This window comes from Aedes aegypti, chromosome 2, assembly GCF_002204515.2.
Source record: "Aedes aegypti strain LVP_AGWG chromosome 2, AaegL5.0 Primary Assembly, whole genome shotgun sequence".
In the NCBI taxonomy this organism is placed as follows: Eukaryota; Metazoa; Arthropoda; class Insecta; order Diptera; family Culicidae; genus Aedes; species Aedes aegypti.
Genome location: NC_035108.1, coordinates 459,493,527 through 459,509,098, shown reverse-complemented (window position 1 = coordinate 459,509,098; position 15,572 = coordinate 459,493,527). Strand labels below are relative to the sequence as shown.

At 38.7% G+C, this 15,572-nt stretch overlaps 1 protein-coding gene across 1 annotated transcript in view; it reads right to left on the bottom strand.

Annotated features, from left to right (window-relative positions):
* Window positions 1-15,572, bottom strand: part of LOC5565905 — a 159,143-nt gene that overhangs the window by 126,946 nt on the left and 16,625 nt on the right. The gene's annotated exons all lie outside the window — the stretch shown is intronic.

Here is a 15,572-nt window from a genome sequence, read left to right as displayed (position 1 = left end):
GTCTGAAGGCGACAAAATCGCCCTACGTGAAGCCGAGGCAACATACAAGTCTGTTTTGCAGACTACCTACGACGACTACATATCCGGAGTGCAGGCCAGCGTCAAGCAAGATCCAACGCGCTTCTGGGGCTTTGTAAAGAAACTGAAGTCATCCACCCGCATCCCTTGCAATGTAAGCTATGACGAAACTCTTGCCAGTTCTAACGAAGAAGCCGCTAATCTCTTTGCTGAATTTTTCGAAAGCGTGTTCAGTAAATCGTCTCCTGTACCCCGTCAGGACTGCTTTGCGCATGTTCCTTCGCACAACATTAACTTCCCCATCATGCAGTTCACCGCCGATGAGGTGCTGAATGTCATTTACACTCTGGACTGTAAGAAAGGACCCGGGACGGACGGCATTCCACCACTGCTCCTGAGAAAATGTGCTGCAGAACTTGTCACTCCTGTCACGCTTTTATTTAATCGATCTCTGAGCGAAAGAACATTTCCTTCCGTGTGGAAGACAGCTTTCATCGTTCCAATCCACAAGTCAGGGAACATCAACCGAGTCAGAAACTACCGTGGTATTTCAATACTGTGTTGCTTGAGCAAAATTTTCGAAAAACTTATGCACAATGCCCTCTACACCGTAGCTGCACCGATAATATCCGAGTATCAACACGGATTCATGAGACATCGCTCAACAACAACAAACCTGATGTGCTACGTTACCTCGCTGTCACGGGAGATAGAGTCGGGAAATCAAGTTGACGCAGTGTATGTTGACTTCGCAAAAGCGTTCGATACGGTTCCGCATATTTTAATCATCGATAAACTCAAGCGAATTGGCTACCCGGATTGGCTCACGGAGTGGATTTTTTCGTACCTATCCGCTCGTACTGCGCAAGTAGTGGTCAACTCTTCAAGGTCCCGTCAAATCAACGTAACGTCTGGAGTGCCCCAGGGTAGCGTATTGGGTCCACTGTTATTCAATATCTTTGTGAACGACTTGTGTTTGTGCCTTTCATCTTTCAAACTCTCGTTCGCCGATGATCTCAAATTCTACCGTATCATACGTTCATCACTTGACTGTTTTGCGCTGCAAAAGGACATCAACACTTTGCTGATCTGGTGCAGCGACAACGGTATGCGTGTCAATAATGATAAATGCAAAGTTATAACTTTCACTCGCTCCAACAACCCCGTTACCCACCAGTACCACATGGAATTTGCACATCTAGAACGTGTAGCTTCGATCTGCGACCTGGGAGTTACCATCGACGCTAAGTTACAATTTCATGAACACGTTGGAATCACGACTGCTAAAGCTTTTTCAGTCCTGGGACTAATCCGGCGCCACGCTTCAGAATTCACTGATATCTATGCTTTGAAAACACTCTACTGCAGTTTAGTGCGGAGCATTCTTGAATACGCGGCCCCTGTCTGGTCACCGTATTATGTTGCACCGATACTCTCCATTGAACGCGTTCAAAAGAAGTTTGTTCGTTTCGTACTTCGCTCCCTTCCTTGGAATGATCCGGACAATCTTCCTCCGTATCCGGATCGCTGCCAACTGATAAGTTTAGAACCGCTGACTGTCAGGCGTGTAAAAATGCAACGTCTATTTGTATTTGACATTCTTAACGGTGCTATAGACTGTCCTGCGCTTCTCGAGCAAATATCTCTGCATATCCCTTCTCGACGACTGCGAAACACTCCCATGATTGCGATTCCTTACCATCGCACTAATTATGGTTTCAATAATCCGTTCGACTCTTGTCTTCGTTCCTTCAATGTTGTTTCCGATCAATTTGACTTCGATATGTGCAAAAATGTGTTTAAAACTCGAATAAGTAGAATTGTTTAGATGTTAAGTATGCGTAAATTAGTGCTAAGTGGTTCAGTCTGTACGATTTTAATTCGAAGACGGTGATTATAAATAAATAAATAAACATTTTATATTGGCTTCGTCAAGCACTTAAGCCAAGTTAGTGAATGATTTGAAAATGGAATCCTCTAGTATTGTTATATTATTTTCTTTTTAAAATATTTTGAAACTTTAAATTGGCATCCAAACTGAAGTATTCATTACACTTATTAATATTACCGTGCTCAGTATTGTCGCATCTAATCTAATTAGACAAACGGTAAAAACCTGTGTTACGCAAGTTTGCAAAAGATGAGGCTATGGCTTACCAAAATCCGGCAGAAAAATCTTCAAATGAAGACTAGTGTAATATATGTGCGAATGTGTGCTCCCCATAAATTTTACAAAGGAGCATTAAATACCGTTTTGTCTCAAATTCCGAACAGACTCATATTCCGAACACTCGGTTTTTGTATGGCAATGAGGTTGAAATGTTTCGCTGAAATATATCATCAAATTACCAGGAGATGGCAGTCAATTACAATTCAATTTAATCATCTTTCAATTTATTTTATACCTCGGGAGTAGTGATGATTCTCTAGTTCGAGACCAGTATAAGTAGCTCAGATAAATTTATTTGCGAAATTATTCATTTGAATACGTTTTATTCGTACTGTTCGGAATTTGAATCAAGGTGTTCGGAATATGAGACAGAATGAACGCAGTGTTCGGCATTTGAATCAAAATGTTGTTCCATACTTTTACGTGAAAACAATACTAAACAAATTTAAATAAATATTTTTATCAGTACACTCAACAGCTAACAGTAAGGCATTGCAAAGAAACTAAAATTTTCATGAATATGAGCTAATTTGTGTCCACCAGGTGCATTTGAAATCACTGTTGGCCTTAAGTGTTCGGAATAAGAGTCAAAACGGTACAATTACGTCGTTCATGTTCCTCAAAATGCGCCAAAAAATTCAATTTCAACTCAATGTACGTGAAATCTTGGAAAAAGACTATTCAACTATCGTATAAAAATACAAAAATATTTTGGGAATGAATAGTGAAAGTTAGTTCTTTGCCCATTTTCCGCTCTCGCATCCATCATGCTCGAATGCTTTTTTAAGTCAATGAAATCGATCAGAGAAGAAACCTCTTGCCCAAGCTTGCCTAAACATTCGTTTTGTAAAAAAGTGGAGAACGTCAAAATGTATGGAAAACGAAAATTTTGTTGTAAATTGTTTTTCTAAAAATGATGAATATGCCCAAACCAAGGTACGCAGCTCTAAAACATGTTCCACAACACCTGTAATGATCAACACTTGTTAAATATTGAGATTGCGTAATTTTTACCATGATCTTTCAAACAAACAGTGTGACAGTGTTGACAGATTCACACACAAACTCAATGAATGAGCTATCCCGCGAGAGAAAAACCATTAGAGATCTGCTTCGAAAATCTCATGCTTGGGTTTTTCGTACAAAATCACTTAATCACATTCCTGACTCACATTACTTGGATAGCATCATCATCTAAATGCATGGTAACTCTAATCGCTAATCTTGAAGGATTTCTAGTAAAATCATTAATATACATATGTTACCTTTTCATTAGATTCTCAACAAATTCCTTAGAGATTCCCAATTTGATATTAGTCGGATTCCACAATCAGCTGGGAATCACATAACAATACATTTTAGAAATATTCTCGGAATTCCTTCAAAGAATTTATCCGGATAATGGTCAAGGTTTTTTTTTTATTTTTGGCAATAACTAAAGTAATTCCTGATCAAAGTTCTTAAGATATTTCTGAAGAAAATCCCGAAAACCAGCCCTGTCGTCGTAAAATTGGAGCTACTTAGTTGTCTTGTTTTTTTGGGGGCGTTACTATAGCTCAGAGGGCGCTACTTCTCCCAGGCGTTTATGAGGTCGTTTGTAAAGTCTAATTTCTGATCAAGAAACATTAAGCTGTTTAGCTTTATTAAACAGACAAAATAAATAATCTAAATCATGTTTTATTCTTCTAGTGCATTGTCCCTACAAGGACAGAGACAGGTTTTTATCTCTTAATTTTAAATGGACAATTTTAATGCATTATTTGTTCAATCAAAAATTCAATCAAATCGATGCGTTGTAATTTACTTATTTACCTTACCGGTTAGGGTGAGGCCATGACGGCCGGAGACATCGGGGTCCATGGCTGCCGGTCTTTAGCCACGCATTTTATGAAGAATCCGCAAATGATCCTCAACTTGATCGACCCATCTTGCTCGCTGCGCACCACATCGTCTTGTGCCGGTCGGATTATTTTCGAGAACCATTTTCACCTGGTTGTTATACGATATTTTGTTGACATGCCTGCCCACCACAACTTCCCAATTTTTGCAATGTTCTTCCAGCAGCTGGTGCAATTCATGGTTTATTCGCCTATAGGACGTCTTCATTCTGTACTCCACCGTAGTAATCTACAAAATCTTCCATTCGAAAACACCAAGCGTTGCGATTGGCGCGTTGGTTCTCTGTACGAGGGGTCCATGTTTCGTGCCCATAAATGAGTACCGGTCTAATCAGCGTCTTGTAGATGGTTAACTTAGTGACGAACTTTACTCGATCAAAGAGTTTTGCGGAGTCCAAAGTAGGCACGATTTCCAGCAACGACGTGTCTCTGAATTTCTCTGCTGGAGTCGTTGTTGGCGGTCACCAGTAAGCCCAAGTACACGAATTCTCCGACCGCCTCGATTTCATCTTCATCAATATGACCTCGAGGTGGGGACATGTATCTTTTGAGTCCCTGGTTATCGTACACATTGATTACACAGCGTAACAAAAATGACGTTTTTGCGTGTCTCAAGAATCAAATTATGTGTCTTTAGTAGATTTGGGGTTGCTGAATCTGATGCCGTTCTCAGAAATGTTCCAGCACGTCACAATTTTTAGCTACAGGTGGCCAAAGTTGTATAAAACATTGATTTCATTGATGTTTATATAAAATTTTAACAATGATTTATCAAAAAATATTATGATCCAATCTACCAAGCACGCAAAATAGGACTTCAACATTCATTTCAGATATAATTTGATCGAAATTGCACGATTTAATTGAGATGAAATCGATTTTTTTCAACATGCTTGCCGTCTCCATACGAAATTCTTCGTTTCTCTTATATGGCGAAATACAATACTTTTCTAAACCAACAAAAATAAGTTTTGAGCATCGGAAGTATTGTGAACATTGATGATAAGTATTGTTATACACCTGCAATTTGAGTTCTAAGGCAAATTAAGCAAATAAATTGCCACACAAGCTGGAAAACTTGCATGCAAGTTGGCAGAAATAGTCAAATTTAGCATTTTCAACAGCCAATATCTCAAAAACTGGGCGTGCTATGATATTTCTGTAAATGGCAATGGATTCAGCAACCCTTAATTAAGCAAATAGCGGTATTTTGGTGCTTGAGACAAAATCGTGTTCCGCAGTGTTATTCGACACATTGATGTCCGATTCACCTAGCTTCAGACCTCAATCAGTTATACGTATCCGCCATCTTCTCGAAGTTCCGTGCTAGAATATCAATATAATCGGCGAAACTAAGTAGGGTAGATGTACCAATAGTAAAGGTACTAAGTACTGTTGAAATTCATTTAACCGCCTAAATTCAAGAAGCGCAATGAATGTAAATGGTAATATTGTAACGGGAAGTAACGACCATTGGCTTAATGAGAAAAATGATTTCATCGCAGTAATCCACGGCATATCAGTGAAAAATAATACCTCCACTATTGGTACACTGTTCCTTTAGTTGCAGTATATTTTTAATTTGCGTTCCTATAGCTGCGGTATCTGTTGTCTTCTTATGGGACCCTCCACTATAGGAACACTTTACCGCAACTATTGGTACAAGTAAGAAACGTTTTGCCAATTTTAGTTATATTTCATCAGTTTTAAAGCAATATGGACGCTCTTTTCAACTATTCCGTGTATCAACAAGCCAATACGTCGATTGGCAGTGTCGGTTCTGTGGTTAATGTGATAAAATCAGTGGAAACGGCACTACCGCAACTATAGGAACACCCACAACTAAGGGAACACCTACCCTAGCTGAACGTACTTTCGGAAAATCGTGCTACTCATGTCTGTAGGCCTTTTTACGAGTCGTTTCAAATCAGCTTACTTTAAAGAAATTTGACAGTTCTTCTATGGAGATGACTGCGCGTTTGAACCGGAGCTCCACCGATGTAAACTTTTGCATAGACGGACTTGTCGCATGGAAATGCCTATCCCCGCTCTTCTTATCACACCCTCTAAAGTAATGTTGAACAGCAAGATTCGAGGGCGTCCCTGATACTCTGGAAATGCACATCACTCGATCTATCATCGCATTGATCAATATTAACAGTTTGACCAAAAAGTTGTATATTTGCATAATCTGCCATAGCTGGTCTCGATCATATGTATCGTAGGCCGATTTGGAATCGATGAATAAAATTTGTTTAATGATGTGTGGTTACATTGTACTCCCGGCAATTCTGCAACAAGTCGCCTAACGAATATCTGAACCAGATGTCTCTCGTCCTGTGTTGGTGTTCCTGGAGTTGTAACTTAATCCTGTTGTATGTTAAAGAATAATAAACATATTGTTGTTATCATCTGTCGTTTTATTTTTGCAAAAATAAAGAAATGTAACAGTTTTAGAGGTAAAACCCTTAAAAAATTGCATTCCTCTTATCAGTTCAACAATAGATTTTAGCAGGCATTGAAACTTTCAACACTATATGGACAATATTTTACTTGAACAATGTTGTTATAAGACTGAGATGCTAAATATCAATTACCATTCCAGGTTAGTTGATTAGCGAATTTATAAAGAGATCGTATATTTTCGTAATACATATCCCCAAACCCTCTTTTAAAGGTCACACCGTTGTAATTTCTGAACCTTTTTTTTAAGTTGGCGCCATGCAAAAGTTTGTTAGTAAAATGCACATCTAATTCAAGAAGGCTCCAGATTTCCTGACACATTCTTAATTTTCGTTAATAAAGTATTGAATTGCATGCCACAATTTGATCAAAAATCAAACGAGATATAAGAGCAACTTCACTCAGGAGTTTATTGTCTACTGCGTTCTTGTACAAATTTTGGTCGCCTTCAATAGTATACAAATCATTGTCGCCGACGCGGATTTATTTGGATTGACCCAGAAATTCTTCTTGAAGTCCTACAAAGCATTCTGTCCATAAACCACTTTATTTGGTTCTTGTCCAAACATTTTTCAATCGTAGTCTTAAAGACTACGTGTTTTTTTTCTTCTAAATATCTGTTCAGATAATTGAACCATAAATTTATTAAATGATTATGAGAAAATCAAGGGATCAGGTGCATTTTGTTGTCCAATAAACAATCATATATTCAACTATATCAGCACACTGGGATAATATTTTCTTATCTTACGTAGAACTGTGCAGAACTTTATGCAACAATAAAATTTCCGGAATGTATTAGGGCGTTAGCATGCTCATAACCTCGAGAAGATCTGTGTGAAGCAATATTTAATTACTGAGGGACATTGATACAACTTAACAGCATCTACATGATCTACGAGAGATACGACCACGTTACTTCAGGGCGTGGATAAAGCTTAGAAATTTCGACTTATGGTTTTCAGGACATTACGATGCACCTGGTCTACTTAGGATAAGATCAAATAATTACAGGGCCTTGATACAGCTTGGAATTTTTAATTGCTATCCTCAGGGCGATCTGAGTTACGGCCAAATAACTTCAGGGCATGAATATCCGGATGCCAATGATACCATACATGGCGCCAAGTAGACGTTGTTCACATGGGATAATGTCGAATAACTCCAGGGCGTTGATGCAGCTTAGAATTTTCAATAGTTGTCCTTAGGGCATAATGATGTACCTGATGTACATACGATAAGGTCAAACTACTCCAGTGTGTTTATACAACTTCAATCAATGTCTACAGGGGTTGAGATGTAGATAAGCTACGTGGGATGAGCTCAAATTACTCCAAGGCGTTAATATAGCTTCTAATTTTCCACTGATGTCATACAGGGCGTCAAGAGGCGCCAGATCTTCGTGGGATAAGGTCAAATAACACCAGATTACTGTATTACTCCATTGTTGATACAACTTGATCTATATAGGATAAATTACTCCAAAGCATTGGTACAGCTTTCAATTTTCAATTAATGTCCTCAGGAGGTTGAAATGCATCTGATCTATATCAGTCGAAATAAAATTACTCCAGGGCGTTGATACAACTTTGAAATTTTGAATGATGTCATACAGGGCGTTAAGTATACTTGGTCTTCGTGAGATAAGGTCAAATCACTCCAGGACGTTGATACAACTTATAGTGTTCAACTGATGTTCCACAGGGCGTCAAGTTACTTGTGATCTACATCTTGTGATGTTAAAGTAACGTCCTCAGGGCGTTGAGGTGCATCTGATCTATGTGATATCTGGTCAAATTATTCTAAAGCTGATGTCTTACAGGGCTTTAAGATCCATCTGGTCTGCGTACATTAAATTTAAATTACTTCAGGACGTTGAGATATCACATAATTCCCATTAGACGTTCTACAGGGCGTCAAGATGCATCAGATCCATGAAGCATAAGATTTAATTACTTCAGAGCGTTAATACAGCTTGGAAAATTAGATTGATGGCTAACAAGACATTAAGATGCACCTAATCTATTTAGGACAAATTGCTCCATGGCGTTGGTACAGCTTAAAATTTGCTATGTTTGTCTTCAGGGGGTTGAGATGCATCTGATCTACGTGAGACAAGGTCAAATTATTTCAGAGCGTGGATACAACTAGGAAATTTCCATTGATGTCATACAGGGGGTTATTTCCATCTGGTCTACGTGAGACAAGGTTGAAAAACTGTAGGGCGTTCATGCAGCTTATTATTTCGAACTGATGTCGAACAGGGCGTCAAGTTGGTTTTGATCTACGAAGGATAAGGTCGAATAACTACAGGGCGTTTATACAGCTTAGAATTTTCAATAGTTGCCCTCAGGGCGTCAAGATGTACCTGATTTACTTAAGATATGGTCAAATTACTACAGGGCGCTGATACAACTTGGACATTCAATTAATGTCTTCGGGGGGTTGGGATGCAGCTGAATTTCATAGAATATGGTCAAATTATTCCAGGGTGTTAATACAGATTATAATTTGCAACTGATGCCCCACAGGGCGTCAAGATGCATCTGATCTTGGTGGGATAATGTCCAATTACTCCAGAGCTGATACAGCTTGAAATTTTGTATTGATGTCTAACAGGGCGTTAAGATACACCTACTAAGGATTAATTACACATGGGCGTTGATATAGCTTGCAATTTTTAATTAATGTCCTCAGGGGATTGAGATGCACCTGATCTACGTAAGACAAAGTCAATTACTCCAGGGCGTTGATTTCGATTGATGTCATACAGGGCGTTAAGTACATCTGGTCTTTGTGGGATAAGGTCGAATTTCTTCAGGGCGTTGATATGGCTTATAATTTCATTGATATCTTAAAGAGAGTCAAGATACACTTGATCTACGCAGGGTAAGGTTGAATTATTCTCGGGCGTTAATACAGCTTATAATTTTAAACTGATGTCCTACAGGGCACCAAGATTCACCTCATCTACGAAGGATAAGATCAGATAACTGCAGGGCGTTTATACATCTTGGAATTTTCAAATAATATCCTCTGGGCGTTGAAGTGCATCTTATTTACGTATATAGTCAGCTTATTCAAGGGCTCATGTCATGTTTTAGATGCATCTGGTCTACGTCAAAAGTCAAATTACTCCAGGGCGTTGATATAGTTTGAAAATGTCTATCGATGTCTTACAGGGAGTTAGGATGCACCTAATATCGCTATGACGAATCACTCTTCCTATATTTTTAATGAATCAGGGTGAAAAATTGTAAAAAAAAAATATGAGAAAAGCTTCTTAGTCGTCGACTAAGCGCGACTAAGCAGGACGACAGGGCTGCCGAAAACTCCCCAAGAAATTCCTGTTAACTACTGAAAAGATCTCTAAAAGAAATCTTACGCTCTTGAGGATGTCTCTAGATAAATTTCTAAGATAATTATTTTAAAAATAATACAGCGAAACAAAAATGACATTTTTGCGTGTCTCAAGGATCAAATCATGTAGACGATTTAAGATATAATTTAAATTAAATTTAACGATAAAACATAATTAAAATTGACTTTTTTCACATACTTGCAGTCTCCATACAAAATTCTTTGTTTCTTTTATATGGCAGAATATAAAACTTTTCTGAGCCATCAAAAAATAACTTTTGGGCATCAAAAATATTATGAACATTGTTAATAAGTATGGTTAAGCACATGAAGTTCGAATTCTGTGGCAAAATAATAAAATAAATCGCCATGAGAGCTGTCAAACTTGCATGCAAGTTGACTGAAATAGTCAAATTCTGCATTTTTAATATCCAATACCTCAAAAACTAGACGTGCTATGCTATTTTCGAAACCGAAAATGGATTCAGCAACCCTCAATTATGTAAATAACGGTATTATGGTGCCTGAAACAAACATGTGTTCCACACTGTAATGAATCGAATTACTTAATAACATCCCGCCACATTTTCTAAAGAAATTCCTTGAAAATATTGGATAGAAATCTTCAAGAAATTTGGTATGGGATGATCGGAAGAATTATTGGAAAATGTGTTTACTGGTGTAGAACCTTAAATAAACTTTTAAAGAATCCGAAGATTTTTCCTGGAAGAAACTGTGGATAAATGATCAAAAGGCTGAAAAAATAATTAAAAATGTGCGCGGCAAAATTTTGTTGGGACCCCCTAAACGAATTTCCTCAAAAAAAAAATCTGCACCAAAACTGTATTTATATATGTATAATTTGCTTGGAAGTACTCCTGTGGGTAGCATTTTTTGGAACTTGTTCTCCTTGTGAACCAACAGGAGAAATCGGTGAAATAATAACTAGAAGAATTGGTGAATAAGTTGAGTGCATCAAAAGATAATCCCTAGGATAATTTATAGAGTGTTCTACTGAAAATGTGGAAACTACTGAAAGTAGTAGCATAGGAATGCTGAAGAATCCTGAAGCAAATTCTGGAGAAACTGTTCTAAGCATCACTTGAGAAATCTCTATAGGAATTTCTGGAGAAATCAATAGAAGAATATTTTGAGAAGAAGATAAATAGTGGCTTAAAACACCATTTTGTAAAAAAAACTGACTTTAGAGACCTTCTATTGAAAATACTTGAAAAGGACCTGCCTCCAGAACTGCTTTCTGTGCAAGCCTGACAGTAAACTTCAATTTTTGTCAAGTTCCTCCTGAATGATTAAAACCATTGTTCCGACGATAGCTCAGGGGAATTTGGGTTTCCTCCGGATTGGATTGAAATTGCACTGAAATGCGTGGGTTGATTTTCAAGATAACTTAACTTTATTCACATTGATATCTTCGTGAGAACTTTACTCCGCGAAGCCTGCTAGTGGACTGTTGCATGATTTAACTTGTTTGCTCCTCAGTTGCCCTTTCCTTCTCGTAGACTGTACTGTTCCTTTTCTCCCCATCTTCTCGTAAGCTTTCAAACTAGGTGCGCAAATATTCTCCACAGAGAAAGCTCCTACCTGTCCCTTTTTGCCTGCGGTGCGCCAAGAACAAGAATTTTCTCAAACAACCAGTATAGATCAATTAATAGTTAATAACAAGCTAGATTATTGTCAATGAAATTGTAACATATCGATGTAATCTGAGATCAATACCACAATACACGAGTGGCAGAAACCATCATACAGTCAACTCTCCATAACTCGATATTGAAGGGACCATCGAGCCAAGGACGTATCGAGTTATAGAACACAATATCAGTGCAAATGCAATCCAAGGAACCATCGAGGCAGCCATGATAGCCAACTTTCACTATGATCCTATAACTCGATATACAAAATATCGAGTGAAGAAGAATTGAATGTACTTTTCAATTCGGATGACGCAAATCACACAAATCTTAAAGTTCACCAAAAAGCCCACATGAAAGCGTACACCGATAAAAATGCTAATCAAAGTTACCCAGCCAACCGACTTTTCATACGATTATTGGGCGCGTATGGAAGACTAGCTCACAAGCCCACAGAAGGATAAATTCGCCGCTTACTTTGATAATTGAAATGTTCGAATTATAATCGTAGGAGAGCGCGTGCAACGGCGTCATACAAAATGAGGGTGAAACGATGGCGCATTTAGTATTTTCTTCTTATAGCCGTACCCCACCATGTGGATAAATGAAAGTAAGTTTAAAAAAAGATAGTCAATACTTTCATCTGTGCGTTGCCGCGTATATGTACTGGGAAGTCGCCGGGGCTGCCGTCAGCTAATGATGATTGAGTTATGAAATCAAATCATGCTATTTGCTTTCATAGCACTATACATCAAAAAAGTGTTACACGCCAAAACTGCGGCATTATTAGGCCAAATGTTTATGATCAGTGGCGAAGGGGTTTGATTTGGAAAACTCTTTGGGTTCGTGTAAAATGATTTAGACGATCATTGCTGGCTTCTGTGCGGAAATTGGTGATCGTTTGTTTAACGAGGCTCTTTGGGCAGCATTCATCAGCGTTTTTCTAACAGTCGTTAATTTCGTTTAGGCACATGACGATTGAAGTATTTTGGACCATAAGTATCAGTCTTAGGGCCTTCCTTAGCCGAGTGGTTAGAGTACGCGGCTACAAAACAAAGCAATGCTGAAGGTGTCTGGGTTCGATTCCCGGTCAAATCTATTTGTAATGGAAATTTCCATGACTTCCCTGGGCATAGAGTATCATCGTACCTACCACACGATATACGAATGCAAAAATGGCAACTTTGGCAAAGAAGGCTCTCGATTAATAAGTGTGGAAGTGCTCATTGAACACTAAGATAAGAAACAGGCTCTGTCCCAGTGAGGTCGTCAATACCAAGAAGAAGAAAAAAACTGAATTGGCATTACTATAAATTTATAGTCAAAGATCGATACACAAAAAATCGCACAAGGAAAACAAGTTTCCACCAATATTGTATAACGCTTGTTCGAGAGAATGTGCCTACAACACATAAGGCCCTTGGAATCGTTCCCAAAACCACTTCGGTAATCGGCATCCGAAGAAAGGTCTGAAAAGTATGCATAAAATTGACGTTTCCAATCGAATGGACTTCTGCCGACATTGCAAAGAGATCACTAAAGCAATCACACTTTAGGCTCAACGACCTTGAGATCGATGGGTGTGAACTTCACAGCCGATATAAAATGAAATACCCTTCTGCTAGTCGGAGGGCTGATGCGATGGAAAGCATGAAATTGTTTGAAGTCACTCAAAGAAACCCGAATTTCGTCTGATGACATGGGATCAGTTTCTCACTTTATGGTCGATGAAGAAGCGTGACAACGCTAGGCTAGCCGAGCGATATTTTATGCTTTCGCGCGGTGTCGATGTTTACCGATCATCTAGATCGAATGTAAATTGAACGGTTTGGAGTCTACTTAGCTATGGTTGAAACTTGCCTGAAATCGACTGCCGGCGTTTGATGCTAGTGTTATTTACTTATGAGCATGCATGCATTCGTGCTAGACAACCATGAATAGAAATGTTTGGCGGATTGTAAACAAATGGTAACAATTTTCAACCAAATTTAATGGATGTGTGAAAGTCTGTTGTCGGTCTTACAACATCAATTTTTCCGGACTTTGCCAGACAATAATGAGGTGGATATTAGCTCAAATTCCATTGTTTGGGTGAGGTGTGAAGCATTTCGCGTAACTTATTGATAGTCGGGCGTCAGACTGTTGTGGTTTTTGTCATTGCATGGCAGGTAACTAGTATGTGTCTTAAAAAGAGGAACTTTATAAATTTAAGTTTGAAAAAGAGACCAAACAGGAATCAAAAAGATACTGAACAGATACAACGAAACAAAAATATACCAAACGCGAAAATATGACCAAAAATTTCTCTAAAGATATGTAAATTAAAAAAAAACATTTAACTCTTAGAAATGCGTTTTTTTTTACATAGACAAGTCCAGTGGCGCAATAAATAAAAAGGAACAGGTAGGGCAAGTCCTACGCACAGGAATACATACCTGGGTCGAACATTCAATTCATGTTTGTATGTGACCTTATAAGTATAGGGGCCTTCCTTAGCCGACTGGTTAGAGCCCACGGCTACAAAGCAAAACCATGCTGAAGGTGTCTGGGTTTGATTCCCGGGCAGTCCAGGATCTTTTCGTAATGGAAATTTCAATGACTTTCTCGGGCATCGAGTATCATCGTACCTGCCACAAGATATACGAATGCGAAAATGACAACTTTGGCAAAGAAAGCCCTGTGGAAGTGCTCATTGAACACTAAGCTAAAAAGCAGGCTCTGTCCCAGTAGAGACGTCAATGCCAAGAAGAAGAAGAGTCCCAATCGACTTATATACCTCGCTTTCATGTTTTGCTTTTTAGACTTAAGTGTCGCAAAACTTACAACTTGGAGATTTTTGAAATTTGTGTAAGATTACTCCCATTTTTCGGTAGTTTAAATCGTGATTTATATGAGAATGATTTCGATTTTGTTCCATGTTTCTCATTGAGACAAAACACGAGGATCGCAGCAGGCTGTGCGCGCGAGCAGCTGCGTTTTTGAATTCGCTGTCACGTTTATCTCAGTTCCAACGAATCGGCCGATGAAAGAGCAAAACGGCTGGTAGTGCTATGCCACCCGACATACATTTAGAAGAAAAGTGCTGCTTTGTGAAGTTTTATCGGCGTAATCCGTGCGAAAATAGTGTATCTGTGAAGTTTTTGACTATCGGTAGTGTATTGTGTTGGTGTACGGCTGATTTTGAAGCTCTAATTTAGCGATTGTAATACATAGGTGGTTTGGATGGTACTATGCCACCCGGAATCAATGAAGCTTCGCAGTGTTTAATGCTTTGAGCCAAATTGTGTATCACGTTTGATGTCTACCTCGATGTTTATGAGTTAATCACGACAAAATTCACACAGTAATACCGTTTGCGCCTGCGGTCTAGCGATGACCGAGTGTCTTGTTTGAATAAGTGAAAATATGAAGGAAGTGCTTCGAATTATTGGGTCGACAGCGTCGTAGTCAAGAAATTTGGTGAGATTGTTCTGATCTGTATTGTAACCTTAATAAACTAAATACGTGCCAGTTTCAAAGAGCATATCTTTGGATTTGGAAGTGTGTTTGTATTATCATTATTCATTTGATAACGGTAATGCACACATGCGGGGCTTATTGTTGGTGAAAGTGACTTCTGAATGGACGTGTCTCTCCAGCCATTCTGAAATGGGTCACTGGATCTGCAATAGAGCTATCACCTTCTAACTCCTGGACTAAAGCTATTTGCAATAGCATCAAAAAGCATTGCAGAAAGATTTTTTCCATAATATCACTGCGAATCCCACACAGTGCCAAACCATACACTGTGGCATGAGCATGAACAAATACAGGCCAGTCTTGAGAAGATTTTTTTAACTCCTAGAGATGCATGAAAAAAAAAAAAAAAAAAAAAAAAAAAAACACACACACACACACACACACACACACACACACACACACACACACACACACACACACACAACCGGAATCGCTGGATCGACCTCGGCACTTCACCGGTCAGCAGCAGTGATGCGGGAACAAACGCGTAAC